This window comes from Hyla sarda, chromosome 6 (assembly GCF_029499605.1).
Source record: "Hyla sarda isolate aHylSar1 chromosome 6, aHylSar1.hap1, whole genome shotgun sequence".
Taxonomy (NCBI): Eukaryota; Metazoa; Chordata; class Amphibia; order Anura; family Hylidae; genus Hyla; species Hyla sarda.
The window spans coordinates 9,419,526-9,446,784 of NC_079194.1; the positions used below are offsets into that span (position 1 = coordinate 9,419,526).

At 47.8% G+C, this 27,259-nt stretch overlaps 1 protein-coding gene across 6 annotated transcripts in view; it reads left to right on the top strand.

The window, feature by feature from the left end:
• The first annotated feature begins 1,701 nt into the window (after window positions 1–1,701).
• ZNF644 (zinc finger protein 644) overlaps window positions 1,702–27,259 on the top strand; it is a 90,680-nt gene continuing 65,122 nt past the window's right edge. For 3 of the 6 annotated variants that reach the window (XM_056523177.1, XM_056523175.1, XM_056523180.1), the window contains exon 1: window positions 1,702–1,958. The gene's annotated coding sequence lies outside the window, so the exon portion shown is untranslated. Of the gene's footprint in view, window positions 1,959–2,339; window positions 2,444–21,867; window positions 21,989–27,259 lie in introns of those variants that run through there. The other 3 variants (XM_056523179.1, XM_056523176.1, XM_056523178.1) reach the window with 3 other exon arrangements.

Consider the following 27,259-nt stretch of genomic DNA (forward strand, 5'->3'; position numbering starts at 1 on the left):
ATGGTGATGAGTATTATAGATGGTGATGAGTATTATATACAGTAATAATATTACAGATGGTGATCAGTATTGAATTATTATTATTATAGATGGTGATGAGTATTATAGATGGTGATGAGTATAATAGATGGTGATGAGTATTACAGATGGTGATCAGTATTGAATTATTATTATTATAGATGGTGATGAGTATTATAGATGGTGATGAGTATAATAGATGGTGATGAGTATTACAGATGGTGATCAGTATTGAATTATTATTATTATAGATGGTGATGAGTATTATACACAGTAATCAGTATTATAGATGGTGATGAGAATTATATACAGTAATCAGTATTATAGATGGTGATGAGAATTATATACAGTAATCAGTATTATAGATGGTGCTGAGTATTATAGATGGTGATGAGTATTATAGATGGTGATCAGTATTGAATTATTATTATAGATGGAGATGAGTATTATAGATGGTGATGAGTATTATATACAGTAATCAGTATTATAGATGGTGATGAGAATTATATACAGTAATCAGTATTATAGATGGTGCTGAGTATTATAGATGGTGATGAGTATTATAGATGGTGATCAGTATTGAATTATTATTATAGATGGTGATGAGTATTATACACAGTAATCAGTATTATAGATGGTGATGAGTATTATACACAGTAATCAGTATTATAGATGGTGATGAGTATTATACACAGTAATCAGTATTATAGATGGTGATGAGTATTATATACAGTAATCAGTATTATAGATGGTGATGAGTATTATAGATGGTGATGAGTATTATAGATGGTGATGAGTATTATATACAGTAATCAGTATTATAGATGGTGATGAGTATTATAGATGGTGATGAGTATTATATACAGTAATCAGTATTATAGATGGTGATGAGTATTATAGATGGTGATGAGTATTATATACAGTAATCAGTATTATAGATGGTGATGAGTATTATAGATGGTGATGAGTATTATAGATGGTGATGAGTATTATATACAGTAATCATATTACAGATGGTGCTGAGTATTATAGATGGTGATGAGTATTATATACAGTAATCAGTATTATAGATGGTGATGAGTATTATAGATGGTGATGAGTATTATAGATGGTGATGAGTATTATATACAGTAATCATATTATAGATGGTGATGAGTATTATAGACAGTAATCATATTACAGATGGTGTTGAGTATTACAGATGGTGATGAGTATTATATACAGTAATCAGTATTATAGATGGTGATGAGTATTATAGATGGTGATGAGTATTATAGATGGTGATGAGTATTATATACAGTAATCATATTACAGATGGTGCTGAGTATTATAGATGGTGATGAGTATTATATACAGTAATCATATTACAGATGGTGCTGAGTATTACAGATGGTGATGAGTATTATATACAGTAATCCGTATTATAGATGGTGATGAGTATTATAGATGGTGATGAGTATTATAAATGGTGATGAGTATTATAGATGGTGATGAGTATTATTGATGGTGATGAGTATTATAAATGGTGATGAGTATTATAGATGGTGATGAGTATTATATACAGTAATCATATTACAGATGTTGCTGAGTATTGAATTATTATTATTATAGACGGTGCTGAGGCCCATGAGCGGCCATTGTGCTCCCAGCTCCCGTGCACACTCCCGTACTACACTGCGGTCACAGACACCTTGCCCAGAGCAGACGGACCCCGCCCCCTCCCGCCAGGCACGCGCGCCCCCGCCGCCGTAGCCACTCCCCCTCCTCGAGCGCGCCCCAGCCGGTCACAGTGGGTGGGGTCAGCGCGGGTCACGTGGGGGGGGACGTCTGTCTCCCACGTCTAGTCCTCAGGTTCAAACTGAAGAAGAAAAAAAAAAAATAATAAACTAAAAAGTGTCCGGTCGGATCCCGGGGCCCCGGTGTGAGGCGGCGACGAGCAGGTGAGTGTCCTCCGCTTACGGCACACGCCGCCGGTTAACTCTTTGTGTGCCGTGTCTCCCACTCTCTTTGTCTCAGACACTAAGGGGTTAAGCGCATTGGCCGGTACCGGCTCCCCGCCCGTTCGCGCGCTCCCCGTGAGGTGATTTCTTTCCTCCCCCCACACCCGGGGGGGGGGGTTGACGCATTTTTGCCGGACGGGGCAACATGGCGGCGGGAGTGTGCGGTGTGTGGAGGGGTGGTCACCCTCACGGGGTCTCCCTTCACCCTCTCCCCCCGGTCGGTTCCCGGTTCTCGGTCTCTCCTCCGCCGCCGCAATTATCTGCAGACAAAGGGTTCATTTTAGGTTTAGCTTGTGACGGTTTTGTTTAGTCACGTGACCCGGCGCGGCCAATCAGCGAGCACGCTGCGCCAGAAGGGTAGAAATACCAGGCGGACGGGGAGCCAGGCGGCCGCCATTGCTGCACATAGACAGGGGGGACGAGAAGTAAGTGCCGCGGGGGGATAACGCGCCGTGTGACCTGACGCTTAGGGCCCCCGGGGGTCAGGAGCGTGTGTCATGGCCCCGGCCGGGCCCCTGAGCTCCGGCTGTATCTGCGGCCTGGTGTGTGGGGCCTTTATGGGGCCCGGGCCGGAGGAGGAGGGGGGCATTGTACCCGGACTATGCCAGTGTATGTGCCCCTCATTACCCATCATGCCCCATTACTAAATATACTCCTGTCCACCATGCTTTACACTGCAGCTCTGCTCACCCAGAACAGCATTACACCCTATAAGTGTGAAGATCAGGAGAGAAGTGACATGTGGGGTCAGATTTCAGTGTTTCCCAACCACTGTTGCTCCAGCTGTGGCAACACTACAACTCCCAGCATGCTCGGCGGGCCAATGTTGTGCCAACTGTTGCAAAACTACAACTCCCAGCATGCACGAACAGCTAGGGAAACACTGATATACCTGCACAGGTGTGAGATGAAAGGATGACTACTTATAGTGGTGTTTACCAACCAGGGTGCCCCCAGCTGTTGCAAAACTACAACTCCCAGCATGCCTGGACAGCTGTTGGGGAAACACTGATCTACCTGCACAGGTGTGAGATTAAAGGGTGACTTCTTATAGTGGTGTTTCCCAACCAGGGTGCTTCCAGATGTTGCAAGACTACGACTCCCAGCATGCTTGGCCAGCCAATGTGGTGCCAGCTGTTGCAAAACTACAACTCCCAGCATGCCTGGACAGCTGTTGGGGAAACACTGATATACCTGCACAGGTGTGAGATTGAAGGGGGACTTCTTATAGTGGTGTTTCCCAACCAGGGTGCTTCCAGATGTTGCAAGACTACAACTCCCAGCATGCTCGGCGGGCCAATGTTTCGCCAACTGTTGCAAAACTACAACTCCCAGCATGCACGAACAGCTTGGGGAACACTGATATACCTGCACAGGTGTGAGATTAAAGGGTGACTTCTTATAGTGGTGTTTCCCAACCAGGGTGCCTCCAGCTGTTTCAAAACTACAACTCCCAGCATGCCTGGACAGCTGTTGGGGAACACTGATATACCTGCACAGGTGTGAGATGAAAGGATGACTCCTTATAGTGGTGTTTCCCAATCAGGGTGCCTCCAGATGTTGCAAAACTACAACTCCCAGCATGCCTGGACAGCCTTTGGCTGTCCAGGCATGCTGGGAGTTGTAGTTTTGCAACATCTGGAGGCACCTTGATTGGGAAATACTGTCTTAGGGCACATGCACACCACATTTTTGCAATACAGTTCTTGTATCAGGTTTTTGATTAAAAAAAAACGGATTCCTCAAAACCGGACTAAACTGTATCAAAACGTGTACAAATTTCAACCCGTAAACGGTTAAAAAATATACGGTCTGAAAAATTATGTCCGGTTGCATCCGTTTTTTTAAAGAAAAAACGTATACGTTTTCAACTTTTCACTCCATTTTAAATAAAGTTTCACTTATTTTGATTTAAAATTCCCCAAAAAAACTGTGCAAAGTCAAAAACCGTGTGGTACAAACTGGGTGGAACCGTACGCACATACGGTTCTGTACGGTTCCCAAAACCGGATATGATGCAAAACGGACTAAACCGGATGATGCGTTTGACATACGGTTTACAATGCTAAGTCAATGCATACGGTTTTCTATACGGTTTTTAACTTGGAACCATATACGGGAACTGTATAGCAAAAACGTGGTGCGCATGCAGCCTTATAGAACCAATAGATTGTGGAGCGCAAGCTCTGAGGGGGCGGAGCCTGACAGTGACCCTTTAGGTCCATGACCTCTAGGACCTCCCACTGTGAAGGTCAGTGACTTCCAGGTGGTCAGATACTACAAGGTAGGGATCGACTGATTATCGTTTTTTTAGGGCCGATACCGATAATCGGTGGAGGTTAGGGCCGATAGCCGATAACTTATACTGATATTCCGGTATAAGTTATCGGCTATTTATCCGCCCTCAACACCGCTGCAGATCATTGATTTAAAGCGGACGCTTTAAATCAATGCACTGCAGTGGCTTTTGCGGTGCCATAGGCCGCCGCCACCACCCGCTTCTCTCCCCCTACCTGTCAGGGTGGTCCGGGCCATCCATCCATCCATCCATCCTTCCTGTAGTGTCCGGCGGCATTCCGGGTGGAGAGTGAACCGGTCCGGGCTGTACTTCTTCTCCAGGGGTCCTCTTCTCCACTCCGGGCAGGCTCCAGCCTGGTACGCTGCAGTGACGCCCGTGCGCAGCGACGCACCTGACGTCACAGCGTAGCGGCGTCTATGCTGCGTACTAGGCCGGAGCCTGCCCGGAGTGGAGAAGAGGACCCCTGGAGAAGAAGTACAGCCCGGACCGGTTCACCCTCCACCCGGAATGCCGCCGGACACTGCAGGAAGGATGGATGGATGGCCCTGACCACCCCCATTACGGGTAAGTTTAAATTTTTTTATTGACTCAAAGGGTGGGGGAGGGGCCCGACCGGTATAGCGGTATGGGCAAAAATCCATACTGGTATACAGGCCAGCACTACGGTGCTACCGATACCAATAATGCCCAAAATCGTGATTATCGGCCGATAATATCGGCCATACCGATAATCGGTCGATCCCTATAAGGACCCATTCACACTGTTCCCCACAGGATTCCGTCCCAGCGTTCCATTGGTTTATATGGGATTCGGCTGCACCATTCACACTTGGGGATGTTTCGCTGCGTATAGTTCAGTTCCCAGACTCTGCTGTTATTGCCGTCAATTAAAAAGCCAAATTTCCCGCTACAGATGAAATCTCTGCGCGTGTTATGTCAGATTTCATGGTGTAACGAAGCCCAAACTCCCATCATACATTTACAACAGTGTTTCCTAATCAGTATTGTGCCAGCTGTTGCAAAACTACAACTCCCAGAATGCCCGGGCAGACTTCGGTGCGCTCCAATGCAGAGTTCCCCCATTGGTGCGTCTCCAGCTGTTTTAAAACTGTAACACCGATCATTCCCTGACAGCCTTCCGTGTGCTTTAAAGGGGTACTCCGGCGCAAAACATCTTATCCCCTATCAAAAGGATAGGGAATAAGATGTTAGATAGCGGGGATCCCGCCGGTGGTGACCCCCGCGATCGCCGGCACGGTACCCCGGTCATCCGTGCACGTCCCGTCCATTAGTCTACGGGTGGAGGCATGACGGCTACGTAATAGACATGAATGGCGAGGGCGTGGTGTGACGTCACGAACACTGGAGATCCACGCTTTTGTGTTCCGGACAACGCTGCTGCTGGCCTGGAAATCGCTGGGGCCTCCAGCGGTGGGACCCCATAATCTAACATCTTATCCCCTATCCTATTGATAGCAGATAAGATGTTTTGTTTCAGAGTACCCCTTTTAAAGGAGTAGTCCAGTGGTCAACAACTTATCCCCTATCCTAAGGATAGGGGATAAGTTGCAGATTGCGGGGGGTCCGACCGCTGGAGTCCCCTGTGATCTCCTGTATGGGTTCCCGACAGCCCCTGGGAAGGGGGCGTATCGACCACCGCACGAAGCGGCGTCCGACACGCCCCCTCAATACAACTCTATGGCAGAGCCGGAGCGCTGCCTTCGGCAATCTCCGGCTCTGCCATAGCGATGTATTGAGGGGGCGTGACAGCCGCCGCTTCGTGCAGTGGTCGACACCCGCTCTCTCTCTCTACAGAGAGATCGCAGGGGGCCCCAGCGGTCGGACCCCCCGCGATCTCAAACTTATCCCCTTATCCTTAGGATAGGGGATATCACGCCCCTCTTGTAGGCTTGCATTGAGGGGCGGAGTGTGACGTCACAAGCCGCCGGCCCTGCGGTCGCCGGTAATCAGACCCGGAGCGAATACGCTCCGGGGACTGATTACAAACGGGGTGCCCCGTGCATGGTCCCGGGCGTCCCCAGCAGCGGGACTCCCGCGATCAGGCATCTTGTCCCCTATCCTTTGGATAGGGGATAAGATGTGTAAGCACCGGAGTACCCCTTTAAAACTACAATTCCCAGCATGCCCTGACAGTCTTTGGTGTGCTCTACTGCAGGTCCCGCCACCTGTCTCCAGGTAGTTCAAAAACTATAAAACTCCACCGTACCCTTACAATAGTGTTTACCAACCAGGGTGCATCCAGCTGATGCAAAACTACAACTCCCAGCATGCACCAACAGACTTCGGTGTGCTCTAATACAAGGTGGTTCCTCCTTCTGTGGGTCTCAAGGTGTTTCCAAACTATAACTCCCATCATGTCCTCACTATCTTCGGTGTGCTTAAATGCAGAATTCCCCCAACCTGTGTTGTTGCAGAACTACAACTTGAATTGTGCATTGGCTATATCCGTTCCTGCTGGGGCACACTGGTTGGGAAACACTGCTTTCGGTCTGGGATCTCTATCCTGTAGCTCTCTAGCTGTTGCCAAACTACAATCTTCAGCATGCTGGGAGTTGTAGTTTTGCAACAGCTGGAGACCCACACGCTAGGAAAAACAGTGTTACATTATCAGACGTTTCCTTCTCATAACATGATGCTTCAATTGCAAAACTACAACTCCCAGAATGCCAAAGGCTTCCTGGACATGCTTGGAGTTGTAGTTTTACAGTAGCTGGGAAGCCACCGGTTGTACTCGGGGATAAGAAAACGTATACCCTATCCTAAGTATAGGGGATAAGTTTCAGATTGCTGGGCGTCCGACCTCTGGGGCCCCCTCGCGATCTCCTGTATGGGGCCCCCCCGCGATCTCCTGTATGGGGCCCCCCCGCCTCTTTTTCCAAATTAGCACGTTTCAACCACTGCATGACAGTGCGGCCAACACGCCACCCCTCTATACATCTCTATAAGGGTATGTTAATACTGCGGAATCTCTGCTTGCAGATTTCCGCAAGCGGATATTCCATCCGTCTACCGCTGTCGAAAAAACACTTCGGCGGTAGGACCGCGCAGCATTGCGCCATCACCATTGACGACTATGCAGTGCTCGCGGACATCCGCGCAAAGAATAAACATGTTCTGTCTTTGCCCTGATGAATTTCAGCGGTGGAAATGTCGTCCGCCACTGAAATTCCTCAGTGTGAACAGGTCTCGTGGAAGACCCATTCACACTGATGCTGATGTTCACTGCACGGAATTCCGATCACAGAATTACGCGGGAATTACGCTGTGTGAACAAACCCTAACGGAGCCGGAGACTGCCGAAGACAGGGCTCTGGCTCTCCCATAGAGATGTATTGAGGGGGCGTGTCGGCTGCTACGTTATGCGGTGGTCAGACACGCCCCCTTTCCGCTGACTGCCGGGGACCCGTATGCGAGATCAAATGGGGTCCCAGCGGTAGGACCCCTCCCGGGATCTGAAACTTATGTTTTCACATCCTGGAGTACTCCTTTTTAAAGCTATGATCACACAGCAGTATTTCTGCATCGAAAATTCTGTTGCATGAACGGGATAGCAGAATCCCTTTGAAGTGAATTTTCGATAAATTCACGCAAAATTTTATCTGCAGAAATTCTGGTGTGTGAACTAGAGATGAGCGAACTTACAGTAAATTCGATTCGTCACGAACTTCTCGGCTCGGCAGTTGATGACTTTTCCTGTGTAAATTAGTTCAGCCTTCAGGTGCTCCGGTGGGCTGGAAAAGGTGGATACATTCCTAGGAAAGAGTCTTCTAGGACTGTATCCATCTTTTCCAGCCCACCGGAGCACCTGAAAGCTGAACTAATTTATGCAGGAAAAGTCATCAACTGCCGAGCCGAGAAGTTCGTGACGAATCGAATTTACTGTAAGTTCGCTCATCTCTAGTGTGAACATAGCCTGATTTCCATTCCAGGGCCCTACAGTGAAGAACCACAGATTGCATACATCTGTATTTCCCAACCAGGGTGTCTCCAGCTGTTGCAAAACTACAACTCTGAGCATGCCCAGGCAGCCTTCGGCTGCCTGGGCATGCTCAGAGTTGTAGTTTTGCAACAGCTGGAGGCACCCTGGTTGGGAAACACTGGCTTACATAGTAGGAGCTGCGTGCAAACAGGAATTTTTTGCTATGTTCAGCGTGGCACAACGTGGCTGTGAACATAGCCTGATCTGATGAAGATTTTTACATGCTGTAAGGGACTTTCCTGCACGGAATCCATGGCGTTTACAGTAAGGACCTGTTCAGACCTCATAATATCTACCCGGAAAAGTTCCAGGCGGACATTGCGTGCGTGGCAGACACCAACTCGATAGGTGCTAGAACCTTTCGGAAATGCACCGTCTCCATGGACTGCATTGCATCTCCGAGCAGATCCTGCTAAAAGAGTGAACATGTTCCATTTTCAGTCTGGAATTGGAATTTGCACCGTGCACGCAGTGCAGTAGAATCCCATAGAAAACAATGGGAGGCTGCTAAATATGAATTTCTCAGCTGAATTTTCACCGCTGGATTCTGTTGTGTGAATGGGCCCTAAAAGTATTGCTGATGGGAATCTGAAAAATTACCAGCAGCGCGGTTTTGTTATCCGTAGCATGACCTCAGTTTTGCCGCGGGTTTATTGTAGGTTTTTTCCCCTCTTAAAAGGAGAAGTGAAAATCTGTAATGAGTCCCCGATTTATAAATACACCGGGAGATTTAGCATTCTACGTGTATATGAAGTTATGTTTCCTGCCGTTTTCTTGCGCGGAATTGATCAGAGTTGCCAGCGTTCTTTGAAAATGGTTAAATAATTCAGGACTAAGTGCGTTTTAACCCCTTAACGACCACGGACGTATATTTACGTCCTTGGTCGGCTCCCGATCTGGGGAACGCACTCAGAAGCTGAGCGTGCTTCGTATCTGCGGGGTCCCGGTTGTGATCAGCAACGAGGACTCGCGGCTAATACCGGACATCGCCGTTGATCGGGCTGATGTCCGGTATGAACTTTGATCGTGGCATCTAAAATGGGAGAAATCCATACCGCTAGCTTAGCGGAGCTGTTCAGGACCACCGCGTTGAAATCACGCTGTCCCGAACAGCTGAGAGGTCAATGGGAGGTGCCTTACCGTCTTCCTCACTGTCCGATTGGCGTTTGATTGCTCCAAGCCTGAAATCCAGGCTTGAGCAATCAAGTGCAGAAAACACTGATCAATGCATTCCTATGGCAATGCATTGAGCAGTGCTACAATCATTGTATACAATGTTATAGCCCCGTAAGAAAAAAAAAGCTAATAAATGTGAGTAAACCCCTCCCTCATGATGTCACGGCCCGCCCCGTCAATACAAGTCTATGGGAGGGGGCGTGGCGGTCATCACGCCCCCTGCCATAGACTTGCATTAAGGGGACGGGCCGTGATGTCATGAGGGGCAGAGCCATGATGTCACGCTGCTCTGGCCCCTGTATCGCCCGTCATTAGGCACAGAGCGAACTCGCTCTGTGCAGTAATGATGGCGGGGTGCCACAGCGGCGATCCCCGGGGTCCCCAGCAGCGGGACCGCGGCGATCTAACATCTTATCTCCTATCCTTTGGATAGGATGCCAGGGGCGGAGTACCCCTTTAATAAAAATCTGAATCACCCCCTTTTCCCTTTAAAAAAAAAAAAAAAAAAAAGTGTTAATAAAAACAAACATATGTGGTATTCTTTGCGTGCGTAAATGTCCGAACTATAAAAATATATTGTTAAATAAACCGCACGGTCAATGGCGTGCGCACAAAAAATTCCAAAATCCAAAATAGCGTATTTTTGGTCACTTTTTATACCATAAAAAAATTTATAAAAAGCGATTAAAAAGTCTGATAAAAACAAAAATGGTACTGATAAAAACTTCAGATCACGGCGCAAAAAATGTCTCGTACATGGAAAAATAGAAAAGTTATAGGGGTCACAAGATGACAATTTTAAACTCATTCATTTTCCTGCATGTAGTTATGATTTTTTCCAGAAGTGCGACAAAATCACCTATATAAGTAGGGGATCATTTTAATCATATGGACCTACAGAATAATAAGGTGTCATTTTTACCGAAAAATGTACTACGTAGAAACAGATGCCCCCAAAATTTACAAAATGGCACTTGTTCTTCAATTTTGTCATACAATGATTTTTTTTCCCGTTTCGCTGTAGATTTTTTGGGTAAAATGACTGACAAAGTAGAATTAGTGGCGCGAAAAAAGCAATAATATGGATTTTAGGTGCAAAATTTAAAGGGTTATGATTTTTAAAATGTAAGGCGGAAAAATCGAAAGTGCAAAAAAACTGAAATGCTTGGTCCTTAAGGTGTTAAAGTGAGGGCCGGAGTGGAGTGAGATTGTGCAAAAAAAAAAATATTGAAATTTTTTTTTTACGCGTTTGATAATTTACCGCGCAAAAATTGGCAGCAAATATACACAAAAAATGTTGGTTAAAGACAAGTGATTTATTTGCGACTATATATATATATATATATATATATATATATATATATATATATATATATTTTTTTTTTCCTCTGTATGACATTTTCTCAACCATTGTGCCTCCAGCTGTTGCAAAACTATGTCGGCTGTCCAGGCATGCTGGGCGTTGTAGTTTTGCAATAGCTAGGCAGTTACAGGTTGCAAGTCAGTGCTATAAGGCAGTGTTTTTCCAACCAGTATGCCTACAACTCCCAACATGCCCGAACAGCCATTGTAGTTTTGCAACAGCTGGAGGCACCCTGGTCAGGGAACACTACACTAATGGGATGCACCGAAGGCTGTCTGGGCATGCTAAGAGTTGTAGTTTTGCAACAGCTGGAGGCACGCTGGTTGCAAAACACTGTGTGGTATTACACCTCTGGTCCATTTACTTCAAGGTAATTGAGCTGCAATAACACACACATCCTGAGGACATTAGTGGCGCTGTTTTTGGTAGTAGCAGCTATATTCTTTATTTTTTTTATTTTATTTTTTTTATTACTCCTTAAAGGGGTACTCCAGCCCTAAGACATCTTGTCCCCTATCCAAAGGATGGGGGAAAAGATGTCTGATATATAGCGGGGGTCCCGCCGCTGGGAACCCCCACAATCTAGCATGCAGCACCCACCTGTAAGCACTGCTGGAAGTGCTGGAGGACATCACACGGGGGCGGAGTCGTGATGTCACGATACTCCATCCCTGTGGTCGGGAGGCATAACACTGAGAGCTTCCAGCAGTGCTTACAGGTGGCTGCTGCATGCTAGATTGCGGGGTCCCCAGCGGAGGCACCCCCGCTATATCAGACATCTTATCTTCTCTCCTCTGGATAGGGCATAAGATGTCTTGGGGCCGGAGTACCCTTTTAACTCCCAGTTCAGGTGAATTTCTTGGATCATGTTTAAACGTATCGGTAGTGTGCCACGTGGCAAAACTACTTATGATTTACCGCAGTTTGCGATGTGGTTATTGGCGTTTGGTGAGGAAGACGACATGTTACATGTTGCAGCAAAATTGTCCCGAATTGTTTGTTAAATTGTTTGCAGTTTTACTACACTGCAGGAATATGTGAACCCGGCTTCTGTGTACGTTCACATGTAGGTATTTTGCTGTGAACGTACCCTTATTTGTAGATTGTGACCATGTTAGTCAGGTCAAGGACAGAATCGTCTTAAACTTACCAAATTCTTTTAGGTATTTGTCTCTTAGGTGATGAGGTCACACGTGGCTCACATTACAAGTCCTTTGAAGTGTCCCCTGGTGGCTGCCTGCGTTGTGGACATCATCAGAACATGTATATACAGCTCCCTGATAGGAATCTATAATTCAGAGGTTAAGGCTGCACATGGCGAATATGCTGCGGATTTTCCAGTGTTTCCACATCTACTTACCTGCCACAATGTTGTTCTGATTAGTTGCAGAAGGGCAAATAAAAAAACTAAGTATTTAGTATCTGCATTTGTGCATTTTATTGCAGATTGGCAGCTCCTTTTCCCAGGATAGGGCAGTGTTTCCCAACCAGGGTGCCTTTGCCTGTTGCAAAAATGTCCGGGCATGCTGGGAGTTGTAGTTTTGCAACAGCTACAGGCACCCGGGTTGGGAAACACTGGGATAAAGAATGTGTCTGATTGCAGGGGGTCCAACTCCAGGACGCCCTGCACCATCCAGAACAAGGGCCCCCAATCTCCCTGCAGCATGGAGAGGTGGGTCAGTACACGCACCATAGGTTCCCTATAGTGCTCTGGAGATACCCAAGTGCAACGTCCAGTGCTCCTATAGGGAATGTAACGTGTTACTACTCCATGCAGTAGGTAGACTTTGGGGTCCACGTTCCCAGCTGTCCCCCCTCCGTGATCAGACACTTGTCTCCTATCCTGTAAATAGGGGCTAATTTTTCTAAACTCAAACCCTATTGTTGCTACTTAAAGCAATGTGGGGTTATTCACAGCGTATACGCCATGTCAGGCCTGAGCTTAAAGGGGTACTCCACTGCCCCAGCTTCCAGAACATTTTGTTCCGAACACTTGGTGCAGTCAGCGAGGGTCGTGACGTTATGCGCACGCCCCCTAGTGATGTCATGCCACGCCCTCTCAATGCCAGTCTATGGGAGGGGGCGTGGCGGCTGCCACGCCCCCTCCCATAGACTTGCATTGAGGTGGCGTGGCGTGATGCCTCTTGAGGGCATGTACATGACGTCCCGACCCCAGTAGCCCACACTCAATGTTCAGAACAGTGTTTCGGACACTGGGGCAGTGGAGTACCCCTTTAAAGAAGTTGTTTTCCTCCTATTGCACTTTGATAGAAACTACAAGTCCCAGCTTGTTCATAGCTGCAGGTTGCAGACCACTATTATAAAGGCAGTTTCCGATTAAATGCTTCACCACCAAGCTTAGGCCCCTTTCACACTACAGGTATCATTCTGTGAAAACCTCCCTTATTACACCCGTCAAATCGTCCTGAAAACGGCCGACCATCCTTTTGCATCAGTTATGTCAGTTTTTTCTAATATCCGTTATTTTTGACGGCACAAAAGACGGTGCTTGCACTAATTTTTGTTCCGTCAAAAATAACGGTGGAAAAACGTCCGATAAAATTTAACATTGAAGTCTATGGGAAACGGATGTTCACAAAAAACATCTGTTATTATCTGTTATTGTCCATTTTTTTTATGATCCGTTTTTTGTACTGAGCATGCTCGGTACAGCATCACAACCAGGAATCACATGGAAATAAAATAACGGACTATAACGGGGGATAACGGATGGCACATGTCCGTCATTTTGACAGAATGTCCGGCAAAATTGGTCATCAGTTATCGTCCGTTGTATTCAAATATTTTTTATTTTTTTCATGACCCGTTGTTGCTGAATAACGGATGTCAGAATGCAGGAACATAACTGTGGTGTGACAGGGGCCTTAAAAATGGAGAAGTGAATGCCCATACCCTAAGGCTGGGGCCACACATATTATGCACCAAAATTTTGTGCACAAATTAAAGCGTACCTGTCTTATCCCACAAAAAAATGTAATGTTACTTGTTCCCTAGGATTAGTCCTGAACATGTGCATATAATTTTTATGCCTCTTGCACCTCCATTGCTCTCACTAATACCTTCTGTCTGTTGCTCTCTTGGTTTGTCATCCTGTGCTCTGGAGGGGTGTATCCTCGCACTGCATGACTCCTCCTTCTCCCGGAGTCTGCTGTGTTGGGTCTCTTCATCCAATCACTGCAGGCTGATGAAGTCTGATAGGACAGGAGTGAGCACAGAGGAGCGCTAGTCCCGCCCTCACTTCCTGGACTTTGTCCCTGCCTGTGCTTCACCTGGGACAAAGATGATGCTGCAGCCGGACAGGATTATGTTCTGGATGATATGGGGACCCCTAATGGTCTTTTTTTTTTTTATATACTGTATATACTCGAGTATAAGCCGAGTTTTTCAGCATGAGTTTTCGTGCTGAAAACGCCCCCCTCGGCTTACACTCGAGTGAACTCTCCGCTTGTGAATCCCTTTCAGTGGTCTTCAACCTGCGGACCTCCAGATGTTTCAAAACAACAACTCCCAGCATGCCCGGAAAGCCATCGGCTGTCCGGGCATGCTGGGAGTTGTAGTTTTGAAACATCTGCAGGTTGAAGACCACTGCGGCCTTCGTCATCATCCAGACCCCCCTTTTAGTATTCTACTCGCCCCCCCCCCTCGGTGGGAAGGAAGGATGAGCTGGTCCGGGCCATCTATGCGGCAGAGACCGTCCGGTGGGCAGGGTTAGTCGTTCCGGGCTGTCCATTTTCACCAGGAGGCCCTCTTCTCCGCTCCGGGCCGGCCCCGGACTAGTGGCGTTGCCTTGACGACACACAGGGACGACCGTGCGCAGCAGATGTCCCTGCGCATGAACGTCCCTGTATGTCATTGTCAAGGCAACGTCACTAGTCCTGGGCTGGCCTGGAGCGGAGAAGAGGGCCTCCTGGTGAAAATGGACAGCCCGGAACGACTAACCCTGCCCACCGGACGGTCTCTGCCGCATAGATGGCCCGGACCAGCTCACCCTTCCTTCCCACCGAGGGGAGGGGAGTAGAAAACTAAAAGGGGGGTCTGGACGGAGATGAAGGCCGCAGTGGCATGCTGGGAGTTGTAGTTTTGCAACATCTGGAGGTCCGCAGGTTGAAGACCACTGACAATGAAGGGATGGACAGGCGATGATGATGGGGGTGTTAATGACGGGGGTCTGGATGATGACAGGGGGGGATGATGTATTTCCCGCCCTAGGCTTATAGTCGAGTCAATAGCTTTTACTGGGTTTTTGGGGTGAAATTAGGGGCCTCTGCTTATATTCGGGTCTGCTTATACTCGAGTATATACGGTAATCCATGATTTCTATAAAAAGGATGGATGGAGATATATATAAATAATCAGGGATGTGGAATTCCTATTGCCCGACACCCGGGACATGCAGTTCCGGGCGTTGGGCAGGTGAATTTTTCCGGCCCTTAGCCCTGCTTCGGGCAAGCAGGGCCGGACCACCCCGCAGCGTGACCCCCCCCCCGCAGCGTGATCGCGGGGAGGAGATCCACTATAGAGGTAGCCGGAGGGCTTATCTCTGTTCTCTGCTGTCCGTGGCTCTGTCATTGATCCTGGCTGGACTAGGCTCTATCAATGGATCGCAGAGAACACAGATCAATGGAGTTCAATAGAACTCTACTGATCTGTATGAGAAATCTAATGATTCCTCCTAAAAGCCTTATAAAGTGTTAAAAAAAAAAAAAAAAACATTTTGATAAGTTTCAAAGACATTAACCCTTCCATGTTAAGTTCAAATCACCCCCTTTTCCTATATAAAAACACAATACCGTATATACTCGAGTATAAGCCAAGTTTTTCAGCACGATTTTTCGTGCTGAAAACACCCCCCTCGGCTTATACTCGAGTGAACTCTCCACCCGCAGTGGTCTTCAACCTGCAGACCTCCAAAGGTTTCAAAACTACAACTCCCAGCAAGCCCGGGCAGCCATCGGCTGTCCGGGCTTGCAGGGAGTTGTAGTTTTGAAACCTCCGGAGGTCCGCAGGTTGAAGACCACTGCGGCCTTCAACATCATCCAGCCCCCTCTCACTCCCTTTAGTTCTGTACAGTACTCGCCTCCGCTCGGCACTGGTCCGGTGCTGCAGGACTGTCCGGTGAGGAGGTCGTCCCGTGGGATAGTGGTTCCGGGCTGCTATCTTCACCGGGGAGGCCTCTTCTAAGCGCTTCGGGCCCGGCCCCAGAATAGTCACGTTGCCTTGACAACGACGCAGAGGTACGTTCATTGCCAACGTACTTCTGCGTCATCGTCCAGGCAACGCCTCTATTCCGGGCCCGCAGCGCGGAGAAGAGGTGCCCCCAGTGAAGATAGCAGCCCGGAACCACTATTCCACCGGACGACCTCCTCACCGGACAGCCCTGCAGGACCGGACCAGCGCCGAGCGGAGGTGAGTACTGTACAGAACTAAAGGGGGTGAGAGGGGGCTGGATGATGTCGAAGGCCGCAGTGGTCTTCAACCTGCGGACCTCCGGAGGTTTCAAAACTACAACTCCCAGCAAGCCCGGACAGCCGATGGCTGCCCGGGCTTGCTGGGAGTTGTAGTTTTGAAACCTCTGGAGGTCCGCAGGTTGAAAACCACTGAGGGCGGATGATGACAAGAGGATGATGAAGGGGGGTGTGGGATGATGAAGGGGGGGTGTGGGATGATTACAAGGGGATGATGAAGGGGGGGGGGGGGGTGTGGGATGATTACAAGGAGATGATGAAGGGGGGGGGGGGTGTGGGATGATTACATGGGGATGATGAAGGGGGGGGTGTGGGATGATTACAAGGGGATGATGAAGGGGGGGTGTGGGGGATGATTACAAGGGGATGATGAAGGGGGGGGGGTGTGGGATGATTACAAGGGGATGATGAAGGGGGTGGGGATGATGACAAGGGGATGATGAAGGGGGGGGTGGGTGGGATGATGACAGGTGATGATGATGATGATGAGGGTCTGGATGATGACAGGCGGTGGTGATGATGATGATGAGGATGTTAATGATGGGGGTCTGGATGATGACAGGGGGTGGGATGTATTTCCCACTCTAGGCTTATACTCAAGTCAATAACTTTTCCTGGGTTTTTGGGTTGAAATTAGGGGGCCTCGGCTTATACTCGGGTCGGCTTATACTCGAGTATATACGGTATATGTATGTAAACGTAATAAAAATAAACACTTTTAGTATTGCTGCGAGTGTAATTGTATGAACTATTAAAACATAACATTATGTATCCCGTACAGTAAATGTGAAAAAAATACAAAACCAAAGAATTGCTATGTTTATAATATCCCAGAAAAAAAAGTTTAAAAGTGATTAAAAAGTCAGATCAATACCACAATAGTACCGATAAAAAAAACAGATTAAGGCGCAAAAAATAAGCCCTCATACAGCCTGGAATGCAAAAGTTACAGGGGGTCAAAAAATGTCAATTACATTTTTTTTTAAAGTTCAGAATTTTATTTAAATTATCCTAAATTATCAAAACATGTTATCTCAACCACAAGGTAAATGGCGTGGAAAAGAAAACCACCAAATTTGCTAAATTATCTTTTACTATTTCAATTTCACTTCACCTAGATAGATAGATAGATAGATAGATAGATCTATCTATCTATCTATCTATCTATATATCTCTAACCATTTTTTTTTTGGTTTGGAGAATATGTTATTAAAAAATTTAAAGGTATCATTATAGTAGGTAGTTATGGCTATTATAGGGCGAGGAGGAAAAAATGAGTGATAGCCCCCATTAAATATACCCAAATAGGTGACATTTATCCTGAGCATATTCCTTCCCCTCAGTAATGCAGGACGCCGATTATCATTAAATGGGGATTATTGGCGTTGACCGCATGGCTGTGGTCCCAAGTGACAAAATACGCAGCAGAAACTTGAGGCCCTCCTGGGAATTTCTGCTACGTATTGTACGACTTATCTGCCCCTCTGCTGGTAAATACGACCAGGGTGGGACCATTCCCTGCTGCTAGACCCTTTACTCGGTTTATTACCATATTTATCGGGGTATACCACGCACCGGCCTATAACACGCACCCTCATTTTACCAAGGATATTTGGGTAAAAAAAGTTTTTTGCCCAAATATCCATGGTAAAATGAGGGTGCGTGTGTGCGCGTGTATACCCCGATAAACCCCCAGGAAAGGCAGGGGGAGAGAGGCCGTCGCTGCCCGCTTCTCTCCCCCTGCCTTTCCTGGGGTCTAGAGCGCTGCTGCCGGCCCTTCTCACCCCCTGGCTATCGGCGCCGCTGCCCGTTCTGTCCCCCTGACTATCGGTGCCGGCGCCGATAGCCAGGGGGAGAGAAAGGCAGCGGCACCCATTGCCGGCGCCGCTGCCCCGTTGCCTCCCCCCATCCCCGGTGGCATAATTACCTGGGTCGGGTCCGCGCTGCTGCAGGCCTCCGGCGTGCGTCCCTTGGGTCTTTGCTATGCACGGCGTGGCGCATGACGTCAGTGCGCCGCGCCGTGCAGCGCATAGCAACGACGCCGGGGACGCACGCCGGAGGCCTGCAGCAGCGCGGACCCAACCCAGGTAATTATGCCACTGGGGATGGGGGGAGGCAACGGGGCAGCGGTGCCGGCAATGGGTGCCGCTGCCCCTTCTCTCCCCCTGGCTATCGGCGCCGGCAATGGGGCGCCAGTACCGATAGTCAGGGGGACAGAACGGGCAGCGGCGCCGATAGCCAGGGGGAGAGAAGGGCCGGCAGCAGCGCTCTAGACCCCAGGAAAGGCAGGGGGAGAGAAGCGGGCAGCGACGGCCTCTCTCCCCCTGCCTTTCCTGGGGGTGTATCGGCTTAGCCTAAAAAGTGCGTGTTATACGCCGATAAATACGATATATATGGGATTCCCTTTTCTAGGAAATTTTCTTAAGATCGGTGTTTCCAAACCAGTGTGCCTCCAGCTGTTTTAGACCTAATTCCCAGCACTGCTTGGAGTTGTAGTATTGCAATAACTAGAAAGGTTGTCCTGGCATGCTGAGAATTTTAGCTTTGCAACAGCTGGAGTCACTCTGCTTGAGAGGCACTGCTTTAGATGTACATTCACAATGGTGTAGCACTATACTTTTTCTGCCAGTCCCATAGGCTCTACATGAAACCGCTTTTATGCCGCCTTATTGACACGAAGGATGCAGGACCCCTGTCCTTATGGATACTGGCGGACTCTCCCACCAATCAGATACTGGTGATAAGTTTTCATTCTGGGGACATATGGCAGCTATTGATGGCCCGGACATTACCGCACCTAGGGGACGCAGTAATGACCTAACAAATGTAAATCAGATTCCACTGTCTTCTCAATGACAAGTACTAAGACTTTGTCCTCCATAGGAGGCCTCCATACTGTGCACCTGAATACCGCTCAATATTGTGCAACTAATGTGCTAAACAGGGGCACTGGCCCTGCACCCCAGCCTCCATATACATTAGCACGAACATCAATGGGATCCATTAGCATCTCCTTGGCTTTCATTGTGCAGTATCGGAGGTGAGGAACTATAGTTTAAAGTAGAGCCCTGTGCGGGACTGCGCCGGACAGCCCACTCCTGCCCGCAGAAACCTCATTCGTGCCCCCATTTTTTTTTTTTTTTGGGGGGGGTCGTGTGGGATCCCAATCTTAATGCAGGACTCTAGTTTACAGCCACAAACAGTAGAGGAGCTTCCAACACCGCAACAACTATGGCAGCTAGGAAGATACACGGTCAACCAAAGCCCTTACCCAAGATCTACCTTGGATGTAAAGAAGTCTTCCGCTGACTCATTCACGCCTTGGAAATTCACAGGCCGAAAGAACAAACCTGTTTTTTATTTCTGGGAAATTATACCTGGACTGCATTGCCGTCAGTTGTGATGGCGCAGGTCCCCGCGGCCCTAGTGCCGAAGGATTTAAAATGCGGTTGCTCAGATTGCATTTCATAGCGAAATTCCTGATCGTAATTCCGTGTGGGGATTCTGTAGTGTGAATGTACCCTTAAATGGCCACTGTCATTATGCAAAATTTGCGACATGGAAAAGTTTTGATCGGCAGCGGTCTAAGTGTTCAGATCTCCGCTGATCAGGAGAACGAGCTTCAGAAGTTTGTGCTTAGTATGTTCTTTCCCGGCTCTGTGTCACGTGACAGACTCGCCATGTAAGTCTGTGTGTCTCAGTCATGTGACGCAGCAGGCGGGAGGAGGGAACCAGAGAGTTGAGCGTGGGCTTGTCCTCGGCGTACAGAGCGCCGCTTGTCCTGCGGGGTATGTGCCCTGCGGGGTATGTGCTCCTGCCTGGCTGGTCACGTGCTCAGCCAGCGTTCTGCGATTTCGGACTCACTGCCAGGCCGGCGTGAGTCCGAAATCAATGTAAACGCTTGCGGCCAGGGACTCCTAGGGAGGCCCCCTAGTGGCCACATTTTCAAACTGAAAAAGACAAAAAATTAAGCATTTAAAAACAAAAAAACAAAATCCAATTAGAAAGTAGTTTTAATATTGAATAAACTTTAACATATCAAAAAAAATTTTTGATGAAAGGTACTCTTAAACAACATCAGATGCAAATGTATGTCCTGATGTCCTGGTACTTAAAAGAGTGGTGCAGTGAAGTATAACTTATGTCCTATCCAAAGTTCAGGAGATCGCTGAACTGGGCCCCGGAAGCAGCCATTCCGATCCTCGCAGGAAGCCACGGCAGACAAGGCCTCTCTATGTATCTCTATGGGATACATGGAGGGGGGCATGTAAGTCGTCGCTCTGTGTTGGGGTTGGCACACCTCCTTCCAGCAGACTACCTGGCCCCGTTCAGGAGACAGAGGATAAGTTATAGATCGTGGGGGGTCCGACTTCTGGGACCCCCTGTGATCTATAACTTATCCCCTATCCTTTGGGGTAAGTTATATTTCACTACAGAGCTACTTTAACTCACCAGGTGCTCACTTCATGCATGGCATCAGCAGCCAGGGACCCACTGGTGATGGTGGTAATCAGCGATTGCACTGATGACAGAGATCGAGGAGGTCCCCAGCCACGGGACCCCCGCAATCGGACATCTTATCACCTATTCTTTGGATAGGGATAAGATGTATTTCGGCGGAGTACCCCTTTAAAATAGGAAATATGTCCCGAACAGAGTCACTAGGAGTGACTCCATGAAGTGAATGGGATCTGCTGTTCCCGTTAGCAGTATGGCTATGTTCACACGATGGAATATGCGTATGGAATTCTGCAGAAAAATTCTGCCTGGGCATTCCTCTGCAGTAATGGGATTCTGCTGCACTGTGCGCACGGTACAGTCATTTTCTGTGCAGACATTCGCCCATGTGAACATAGCCTATACATCAGCATCCCGTTTTCAATGCTATACCAACAGATACGATTAACGGTGGTGGGAATGCAATGTGATTGTACCCTTACTCTAGTGACTTGTAAGTATAGAAGCAAGGGCTCCTGACCCAGTGTCTCCTTCTGGGGGGTGGATGTTTGCAAATAGCTGAGACACACACCGGACACCTAATTTCTGATTTGTAAAGTTAAAATCCAAAATGCCTGATGCTTCTATCTCCCACCGTCGTCAGGAGGGCCGCTATATACTTTAAATCAGGGTTTCCCAATAAGGATGCCTTCAGCTGTTGCAAAACTACAACCCTTACCATGCCCGGACAGCCAACGGCTGTTACGGCATGCTGGGAGTTGTAGTTTTGCAACAGCCTGAGAGACACTGGGAAATACTGCATTAGGTCAGCTGGTCCCACTGACTCAGGGTTGATGTTTATGGTCAGCTTAGTGAGTTACTGTCATTTAATAACAAAAAATACAATGCCAAGATGACCTTGTGATGTCATAGATGCACATGATGAAGTTGGATTGGACTCTTTACTTGCTTCCCGCTGGGAGTTTGAATTTGGGCAGGCCTAAAATCCGTCACAGACCTCATTGAAGTCAATGGCATCTGCGGCAGTTTTTCCGCAGCTGAAATTCTGCCCAAAAATCTACCACAAAGAGCCTACCTGCATTCAATATGTTACAGCAGGAAACACGCTGCTAGTTTGCAATCTAATCCACCCATGTGAACGAGCCCTGAGGCAACGGGGAGGATCCGCTCGTGTGAACGAGCACTTAGGTAAGGGTCAAATCCGCCTGTGTGAACGAGCCCTTAGGGTAGGGTCAAATCCGCCTGTGTGAACGAGCCCTTAGGGTAGGGTCAAATCCGCCTGTGTGAACGAGCCCTTAAGGGTAGGGTCAAATCCGCCTGTGTGAACGAGCCCTTAGGGTAGGGTCAAATCCGCCTGTGTGAACGAGCCCTTAGGGTAGGGTCAAATCCGCCTGTGTGAACGAGCCCTTAGGGTAGGGTCAAATTCGCCTGTGTGAACGAGCCCTTAAGGTAGGGTCAAATATGACGGTGTGAACAAGCCCTTAAAGGGGTACTCCGGTGCTTATACATCTTATCCCCTATCCAAAGTTCCGTATTTTGGACCGGCGACTACAGGGCGGCGTGTGGCATCACGCCCCCGCCCCCTGTGTGATGTCACGCTCCGCCCCTCAATGCAAGCCTACGGGAGGGGGCGTGACAGCTAGCACGCCCCCTCCGTAGGCTTGCATTGAGGGGCGGAGCGTGACGTCACACAGGAGCAGGGGCGTGACGTCACACGCCGCCATGTAGTCGCCGGTAATCAGTCTCGGAGCAAACACGCTCCGGGGACTGATTACAAACGGGGTGCCGCGTGCATGATCACTGAGGTCCCCAGCGGCGGGACTCCCGTGATCAGGCATCTTATCCCCTATCCTTTGGATAGGGGATAAGATGTCTAAGCACCAGAGTACCCCTTTAAGGGTAGGGTCAAATTCGCCCATGTGAATGAGCCCTTAGGGTAGGGTCAAGTCTGCCTGTGTGAACGAGCCCTTAGCTTATAGGGTCAGATGTACCATATTTTGCTGTGTATTTTCTGCAGCTGATTTTACTGTCCATTAACTTCAATCGGTAGAAAAATCTGCGGCAAAATACGGAACTTGTGACCCTACTCTCTGTAGAAGTCAGTACTCATTGGCGATCATTTTAAAGTGACTGAATAATCACAAATAAGTAAAATTTTCCTGACCTTTGCTTAGTTGCATCTCGGGGCAGATGCCGGGGGGGGGGGGGGGGAATTTATCATTGGTTTTAGGGTACAGTCCCATGTATTGATAACGCAGCTTATTTCACGTTGTGCAAAATGTGCTATGGTGGGAAATATGCAGCATATTCTGTGATGAGCAATACATATAGGACTAGCTGGTGACAGCCCTATGTGTTCAATGAGTTTGGAAGCGGGGCTGCATGCCAGGTTTTTCTAAAATTGTGTAGCCTTGTCATAGTCTGGTTAACTTGTTGCAGTGCTTATTAATTTATCATATGCATTTTTGGCATAATTTGTCTCCACTCTATACCAGCTCTGACCAGGCTTAAAAACCAGGCTGTGGAGAGCATTTAAAGATTCCAGTGGTGTAGTGAAGTGTAATAAAAAAACGTATACTAGCGCCATATTTATCACATGCCCTGCACCATTTAATACATTTAGAACACATACACATTACCACCACACAAAGTAAAGGGGTGGGGGGGGTTTGCCTACACCACCTCCCCCGCTATGGCCCACAAAGAGCTTCTAAAGCATCAGAAGGATCTCATTGTTGGAAGATATCAGTCAGGAGAAGGGAACAAAGAATTTCCAAATCCGCATATATATCGTGGAACACTGTGAGGACATCATCAAGTGAAGAAGATATGGCACAACTGAGACATCACCAAGAACTGGACGTCCCTCCAAAACTCATGAAAAGACTAGAAGAAAACTGGTTAGAAGGCTTCTGAGAGGCCTACTGCAACATTAAAGGGGTATTCTGCCCCTAGACATCTTATTCCCTATCCTTTGGATGTCTCGTCATGGTGGTCTGGCTGCTAGAACCCCTGAGATCTCCTGCCTGGCACCCCGGTGTTCTTAACATTTATTGTTCAGAAAGCCAGTTTTGGGCATGACATTAACCCCCCCCTTCATTCATGTCTATGGGAGAAAGGGTGTGACGGCTGTGGTCACTGGCCACAGATGTCATGTCCCCTCCCATAGACATGAATAAAGGGAGGGCATGACACCAGGACCACAAATACTGGAAACCGAGGGGTCTCGGCAAGATCGGAAATCTTATTCCCTATCCTTTTGGATGGGGTTAAGATGTCTAGGGGCAAAGTACCCCTTTAAAGGAACTGAAGGACTTTCTGGCAAGCACTGGCTGTGTTCTACATGTGACAACAATTTCCCATATTCTTCATATAAATGACTACCGGGTGGAGGATGGAAGCTTTTTCTAACAAAGTAAAACATCCAGACTCTGCTGACGTTCACAAAAACAAACCTGTCCCCCCAAAACAGGTGGGAAAGTGTTATAGTCTGAGGAAACCAAGGAGGGACTGTTTTGCCATAATTCCAAAAGGCATAATGCTGCACATCACCCAGAGAACACCAACCCCACAGTGAAGTATGAGGGGGCATCGGGGGCTGTTTTTTCTCCAGCTGGAATTACGGCCTAATAGTCAGGGTGGAGGGAATTATGAACTGTTACAAACTGCATAATGGAGGACAAAAAGGTGCAAAAAGTATGTCTAAAGGAAGCATAACATGGTGTTTTTTTTTGTAATTCCTTTTTTTCTTTTTGTTATAAAAAAAAAAAAAAAAACTACAAAAACCTTATGCAGACACATGCCCCTTGTGATTCTTTGTGTGAAAACAGCATTGAAAAGTTCATAGGTCACCTGCGGTTTTAATTTTCATACACACTATATATAGAATGTAGATTTTCTGCTGTCAGTGATTAGAAAAACTGCAGCAGAAACTCTGCAGGGCATATAGTAAGTGATCATACCCTTAGGGCAGTGTTTCCCAACCAGAGTGCCTCCATATGTAGCCTTTGGCTGTCCAGGCATTCTGGCAGTTGTAGTTTTGCATCAGCTGGAGGCACCCTGGTTAGGAAACACTGCTTTAGGGTATGTTCACACAGGACTATAACGCTGCTGATTTGTTGCAGATTTTCTAAATTTCACTTCAATAGGTAAGTCAAAATCTGCGTGAACATACCCTTAGGCCGGGTTCATGAAATTTGCTAACAAATAAAATCTCGCCTTTTTTTTTTTTTTTGCCTATTAAGGAAGGGGCATGCTGGGAGTTGAAGTTTTGCAACATCTGGAGGGCCAAAATGAGACAACTGCCTTACAATGAGTTGTGGTGATGCAGTTACTGGCTGTGCAGGTCTGTGTGTGGGATTGCTGGGAAGTGTAGTTGTTGGCTCAATTGTGTGTAGGTTGACGGCTTTTGGCAGGAAACCTTCTGTGGAGTTAGAGCCTCTAGTGCCCGTTCATTTTGGAAGTGGGTGACAGTGTGAGATGTCACCAGTGGGGGTCCTTCTGTCTGTGCTATTAGAAGTTTGCGGGTGAGGTAGAAGTTTTAAAGGGGTACTCTACCCCTAAACATCTTATCCTTTGGATAGGGGATAAGGGCGAAGATTTCTGATCGCGGGGGTCCGGCCGTTGGACCCCTTTTGGTCTACGGCGCGGCACCCAAGACATCTGGAGAACGGAGCGAAGAGGACGGTCGACCACAGCCATCATGCCCTCTCCATTCATGTCTATGGGAGGAGGTGTGGCGGCTCTGTACTAGCCATCACGCCCTCTCCCATAGACATGAATGGATGGGTCGTGACGTGACACCACGAACACAGATGCTCCAAGCTTTTGTGTCCAAAATGCCGTGGTGTCGGCCTGGAGATTGCAGGGGATCCCATCGGCGGGACCCCCGTAATCAGACATCTTATCCCCTATCCTTTTGTAGGGATTGACCGATATCTACCGCCCGGCATACTATTGGTCTAACAAGAATCCAAACATTTACTCCCAGCATGCCCGGACGTTGGCCGTCAGGTCATGCTGGAAGTTGTAGTTTTGTAACAGCTGAAGGCGCACGGTTTGGCAAAAAACAATCATAGATGGTTCGACCACTTTGTATGTATGCCAGAATGGTTGGTTGGTGGCTTATTCACGTATTAGAAGGCTAAGCATTTAAAGCGCTAGGGTACGGTTTCACTCACCGCTTACGCAACGTGTTCGCAGATCATACACACAGAGCCCTGAGTTTTCAGGAAAGATTGGAGGCGGGGCCGCACATCACAGTCACGTCGGCGCTGTTTAAACGGTATGTGGGACTGTACCCCTAATGTATAATGCTACATTTCTCCTGAAGAGGCCCCTGCAGGGAGGATGTGTGGCTGACCCCCCTTTTTGCCACGAGTAAGTGGAGTGACTTCTTGTTATGGAGGTGCTGTCCACTTCTCCCCAAAACTGTTATCTTGATTTTTCCAAAACATTTGATGCGGTGCCACATAAAAGGTTGGTGCATACAATGAGAAGGATTGGGTTGGGGGAAAATGTGTGCAAGTGGGTAAGTAACTGGCTCAGTGATAGGAAACAGAGGGTGATTATTAATGGTACTTATTCTGATTGGGTGACTGTTACTAGTGGGGACCACAGGGGTCAGTCTTGGGTCCTATTCTATTTAATATTATTTATTATGACCTTGTTGAGGGGTTGACTAGTAGGGATCGACCAATATCGTTTTTTTTTTTTTTTTTTAGGGCCGATACCGATAATCTGTGGAGGTTAGTGCCGATAGCCGATAACTTATACCGATATTCCGGTAGGTTATCGGCTATTTAGTCACCCCCCCCCCCCCGCAACACCGCTGCAGATCATTGATTTAAAGTGGGAGCTTTAAATCAATGAACTGCAGCGGCTTTTGCGGTGCCATAGGCCGCCGTCGCCACCCGCTTCTCTCCCCCTGCCTGTCCGGGGGTCCTCCTGAGTCCTATCACCGCCACCGCGACCGATATTGACTAGTAAAGTAGCAATCTTGCAGATTATACTAAACTCTGTAAAGTGGTAAACACGATAGAGGACAGGGCACCGTGTATAGTAGATAACACTATAGAGGACAGTGCACTGTTACAAATGGATCTGGATAGGTTGGAGGTTTGGGCTGGGAAGTGACAGATGAGGTTCAACACTGATAAATGTAAGGTAATGCACATGGGGAAGAAAAATCCGGGCTGGGATTATGTATTAAATGGGAGAACACTTGGGACGACTGACGTGGAAAAGGACTTAGGAGTCTTAGTTAAAAGTAAATTTAGCTGTAGTGACCAGTGTCAGGCAGCTGCTGCCAAGGCTAATAAAATCATGGGGGGCATCAATAGGGGCATAGATGTCCACGACAAGGAAATAATTCTACCACTGTACAAATCACAGACCACACATAGAATACTGTGTACAGTACTAGTCAGATCACACATAGAATACTGTGCACAGTACTGG